Source organism: Capricornis sumatraensis, chromosome 1, assembly GCF_032405125.1.
Source record: "Capricornis sumatraensis isolate serow.1 chromosome 1, serow.2, whole genome shotgun sequence".
NCBI classification, from domain to species: Eukaryota; Metazoa; Chordata; class Mammalia; order Artiodactyla; family Bovidae; genus Capricornis; species Capricornis sumatraensis.
This window is the reverse complement of record NC_091069.1, coordinates 111,039,100-111,045,099: the sequence shown is the minus strand read 5'-3', so window position 1 is coordinate 111,045,099 and position 6,000 is coordinate 111,039,100.

Genomic DNA, 6,000 nt, shown 5'->3' with positions numbered 1-6,000 from the left:
TGTTCTGTGTTATACCTAAAAACTTATAGCTTTGTCCTTCATATTTAAACCTTTAGTTCACCTACAATTGGTTTTGTGCATTAGCTAAAGTGGGACTTTGATTTCATTTTTTCCACACCAGTAACAACTGCTCCAGTCATGGGTATTAAAAGTCTATTCTTTTCCCACTGATATGTAATGCTTACTCTGACATAAATTACATTTCAATCTGCTTTGAATTCTTTGTTTCATTCATCTATTTATCTTTCTTGATGATAATATGGTAGGGTCATAACTTTCTAAGAACTCTTGTCAAAGCTTTATAAGAGTTCTTTATATCTACGTTGCTGTCCAGTCGCTATGACATGTCCAACTCTGCCACTCCATGAACTGTAGCCTGCCAGCCTCCTCTGTCCTCCACTGTCTCTTGGAGTTTGTTCAAATTCATGTCCATTGAGTCAGTGCTGTCTATCCATCTCATCCTCTGTTGTCCCCTTCTCCTCCTGCCCTCAATCTTTCCCAGCAACAGGATCTTTTCCAATGAGTCAGTTCTTTGCATCAGGTGGCCAGAGTACTGGAGCTTCAGCTTTAGCACCAGTCCTTCCAATGAATATTCAGGCTTGATTTCCTTTATGATTGATTGGTTTGATCTCCTTGCAGTTCAAGAAATTCTCAAGTCTTCTCCAGTGCCACAATTTGAAAATATCATTTCTTCGGTACTCAACCTTCTTTATGGTCCAACTCTCACATCCAGACATGACTACTGGAAAAACCGTAACTTTGACTATGACAGACCTTTGTCGACAAAGTGACATCTCTGCTTTTTAATATCCTTTCTAGGCTGTCATAGCGTCCCTTCTAGGAAACAAGCATCTCTTAATACCATGGCTATAGTCACAGTCTGTAGTGATTTTGGAACCCAAGGAAATAAAATCTGTCACTGCTTCCACTGTTTTCCCATCTATTTGCAGTGAAGTGATGGAACCAGATGCCCTGATCTTAGTTTTTTTAACCTTGAGTTTCAAGGCAATTTTTTTCACTTTCCCTTTTCACCCTCATCCAAAGGCTTATATCTATAAGCAAGCTTCAATAGCTTTTTATTCTTTTAGAATATCTTGTTTATTTCTAGCCCTATGATCTTCCATATATATTTTAAAATTTCTTTTGACAAGTTGCATGTACATATACACACAAATTTATTGCAATTAGTTGATAATGCATCTACTCAATAGATCAATTTGCAGAGAACTGATTTGTTTTGATATTGCTTCTTCCAGTTCACCAACATGGTATATTTTGCATCCCTTCTTTTAATAATAAATATGTTTGTAAAAGTCTTAATATATTTTGTTAAAGTTATCCCTACCAACACAAAAATGTGTTATGACTAATTATTGAATATCCTCTTTTGAGAAGACTAGATCAGATCTAATTTTCTACTTCCTCTCCTCCTTATTAGGTTCAGTTCAGTTGCACAGTCATGTCCGACTCTTTGCAACCCCATGAACCTCAGCATGCAAGGCCTCCCTGTCCATCACCAACACCCAGAGTCCAACCAAACCCATGTCCATTGAGTTGATTAAGCCATCCAACCATCTCATCCTCTATCATCCCCTTCTCCTCCTGCCCTCAGTCTTCCCCAGCATCAGGGTCTTTTCCAATCAGTCAACTCTTCACATCAGGTGGCCAAAGTATTGGAGTTTCAGCTTCAACATCAGTCTTTCCAATGAACACCCAGGACTGATCTCCTTTATGAAGGACTGGTTGGATCTCCTTGAAGTCCAAGGGACTCTCAAGAGTCTTCTCCAACACCACAGTTCCAAAGCATTAATTCTTTGGTGCTCAGCTTTCTTATAGTCCAATTTTCATATCCATACATGACCACAGGAAAAACCATAGCCGTGACTAGGTGGAACTTTGTTGGCAAAGTAATGTCTCTGCCTTTTAATATGCTGTCTAGGATGGTAATAACTTTCATTCCAAAGAGTAAGCGTCTTTTAACTTCATGGCTGCAATCACCATCTGCAGTGATTTTGGAGCCCAGAAAAATAAAGTCAGCCACTTTTTCCACTGTTTCCCCATCTATTTCCCATGAAGTAATGGGACCAGATGCCATAATCTTCGTTTTCTGAGTGTTGAGCTTTAAGCCAACTTTTTCACTCTCCTCTTTCACTTTCATCAAGAGGCTTTTTAGTTCTTCACTTTCTGCCATAAGGGTGGTGTCATCTGCATATCTGAGGTTATTCATATTTCTCCCAGCAATCTTGATTCCAGCTTGTGCTTCTTCCAGCCCAGCATTTCTCATGATGTACTCTGCATATAAGTTAAATAAGCAGGGTGACAATTTACAGCCTTGACCTACTCCTTTCCCTGTTTGGAACCAGTCTGTTGTTCCATGTCCAGTTCTAGCTATTACTCCCTGACATGCATATAGGTTTCTCAAGAGGCAGGTCAGGTGGTCTGGTATTCCCATCTCTTTCAGAATTCTCCAGTTTTTTGTAATCCACACAGTCAAAGGCTTTGGCATAGTCAATAAAGCAGTAATAGATGTTTTTCTGGATTTCTCTTGCTTTTTTGATGATCCAACTGTTCAATCACTCAGTCGTGTCTGACTCTTTGCAACACCATGAATCACAGCACGCCAGACCTCCCTGTCCATCACCAACTCCCGGAGATCACTCAGATTCACGTCCATCGAGTCAGTGATGCCGTCCAGCCATCTCATCCTCTGTCATCCCCTTCTCCTCCTGCCCACAATCCCTCCCAGCATCAGAGTCTTTTCCAATGAGTCAACCCTTCACATGAGGTGGCCAAAGTACTGGAGTTTCCGCTTCAGCATCATTCCCTCCAAAGAAATCCCAGGGCTGATCTTCAGAATGGACTGGTTGGATCTCCTTGCAGTCCAAGGGACTCTCAAGAGTCTTCTCCAACACCACAGTACAAAAACATCAATTCTTCAGTGCTCAGCCTTCTTCACAGTCCAACTCTCACATCCATACATGACCCCAGGAAAAACCATAGCCTTGACTAGACTTACCTTAGTCAGCAAAGTAATGTCTCTGCTTTTTAACATGCTATCTAGGTTGGTCATAACTTTTCTTCCAAGAGTAAGCGTCTTTTAATTTCCTGGCTGCAGTCACTATCTGCAGTGATTTTGGAGCCCAAAAAAATAAAGTCTGACACTGTTTCCACTGTTTCCCCATCTATTTCCAATGAAGTGATGGGACCGGATGCCATGATCTTCGTTTTCTGAATGTTGAGCTTTAAGCCAACTTTTTCACTCTCCTCTTTCACTTTCATCAAGAGGCTTTTTAGTTCCCTTTCACTTTCTGCCATAAGGGTGGTGTCATCTGCATATCTGAGGTTATTGATATTTCTCCTAGCAATCTTGATTCCAGCTTGTGCTTCTCCCAGCCCAGCATTTCTCATGATGTACTCTGCATATAAGTTAAATAAGCAGGGTGACAATATACAGCCTTGACCTACTCCTTTTCCTATTTGGAACCAGTCTGTTGTTTCATGTCCAATTCTAACTGTTGCTTCCTGACCTGCATACAAATTTCTCAAGAGGCAGCTCAGGTCGTCTGGTATGCCCATCTCTTTCAGAATTTCCACAGTTTATTGTGATCCACACAGTCAAAGGCTTTGGCATAGTCAAAGTACTATGTACAGGAGACAGGGATCAAGACCATCCCCATGGAAAAGAAAGGCAAAAAAGCAAAATGGCTGTCTGGGGAGGCCTTACAAATAGCTGTGAAAAGAAGAGAAGCAAAAAGCAAAGGAGAAAAGGAAAGATATAAGCATCAGAATGCAGAGTTCCAAAGAAGAGCAAGAAGAGATAAGAAAGCCTTCTTCAGCGATCAATGCAAAGAAATAGACGAAAACAACAGAATGGGAAAGACTAGAGATCTCTTCAAGAAAATTAGAAATACCAAGGGAATACTTCATGCAAAGATGGGCTCAATAAAGGACAGAAATGGTCTGGACCTAACAGAAGCAGAAGATATTAAGAAGAGGTGGCAAGAATACACAGAAGAACTGTACAAAAAAGATCTTCATGACCCAGATAATCATGATGGTGTGATCATTCATCTAGAGCCAGACATCCTGGAATGTGAAGTCAAGTGGGCCTTAGAAAGCATCACTATGATAGTGGAGGTGATGGAATTCCAGTTGAGCTATTTCAAATGCTGAAAGATGATGCTGTGAAAGTGCTGCACTCAATATGCCAGCAATTTGGAAAACTCAGCAGTAGCCACAGGACTGGAAAATGCCAGTTTTCATTCCAATCCCAAAAAAAGGCAATGCCCAAGAATGCTCAAACTACCGCACAATTGCACTCATCTCACACACTAGTAAAGTAATGCTCAAAATTCTCCAAGCCAGGCTTCAGCAATACGTGAACCGTGAATTCCCTGATGCTCAAGCTGGTTTTAGAAAAGGCAGAGGAACCAGAGATCAAATTGCCAACATCTGCTGGATCATGGAAAAAGCAAGAGAGTTCCAGAAAAAACATCTATTTCTGCTTAATTATTTCTGCTTCTGTTAGGTCCATACTATTTCTGTCCTTTATTGAGCCCATCTTTGTGTGAAATGTTTCCTTGGTATCTCATGTTATAGTTTATCTCACATTATTATTGTATCATAAATAATCATAATTTTACCATAATTTTACCATAAATACTATTTTGCCTTTTTCCACAAGGTTTATGGGATTACTATTTTTGTTATTATCTCAATTCTAAATATTTTACCATTTCTCTCATGATTTCTTCTTTTACCTGAGTTGTTTAAATGTGTGCTTTTAAATTTCTAAATGTATGGGTATTTTCACTTATATTTTAGCTATTACATAATAATTATATAATTGCTTTGTAGTTAATGATATATATGATACCGGTTCTTTGACTACTTGTATAACTTACTTAACTCTACTCTTTGTTCTGATTTTATAAATATTTTTCATATACCTGAAAAGAATATATATTCTGAGGACAGTGTATTAGATAATGTATATTAGACATTATTTTGTGTGTTGCTCAAATCTATGTCCTTACCAATTTAGTTTGTGTTTGTTCTATTCTCAGGAAAAGTATATTAAATATTGTACTCTAACTGTATTTTTCCTATATATCTGTTTGTTTTTGGCTTTAACTATTTTAAACCTATGTTATTTATTTTCTTGTTGCATCTAACACCTTCTTTTGACACTGTTGCCTAGGGGAATTAAGTTAATACATTTGGCTAGACTGGAGTTAATTTTCAGTGAACAATCTTCAGCTCTGCCAAGAATCTTTCCACTGTCTAGGAATTTATATCAATATGCACTTTCGGTATACAAATAAAAGAAAGCATTAGGTGAGTGGAATGCGTAAATAACACCAGCAGGGTTTGGGACAAATTATTAGTTTGGGGGTTTTTTGGCAGTGATGAGAAAGTTGAATTTGTACTCTTCTTGTTGAATTTACTAAATCCATTTAATATTATTTCTTTTCATATGTGGTGCATTCTCTTGTTCATGACGCGATCTTTTTGTCCTTCAAGAAGAAAAACATGCTGCTGGGGGCCCTGAGTCGGTGATGGGAGGAAGATGAGGGAAGGAGCCACAGAAAAGGTCCCATTTGCTTAATGTCTTATTAGTCTAGAGTGTCCTATCTGCATCTTTCTTCTCCTTTATAGGATTGGCTCCTTAAGGAGGCAGGAAGGAGATGAGCTCTCAGAAAGTTTCACTTTAAAGGAAAATACTGCTGCCCTAGTTTCAACTGCCACACAAGAAAGCATTAAATAACATTATACAAAGTGTGGATGTTACTGACATTAAACGTTGAACACCTAGCCCAGCAGTTTTGAAATCTTACTTTCATGGCACCATTTTATAAAATCCAGGTTACCTTTAATCCTGAACATATTCAGAATATGATAGCAATTACCCATCACTTTTAGAGATATGCAAGAACAATAACATTTTTTAACTGACAGAGCCTAGTTTCTTTTGAAGTGCTTTATCAGGAACAAAAATGA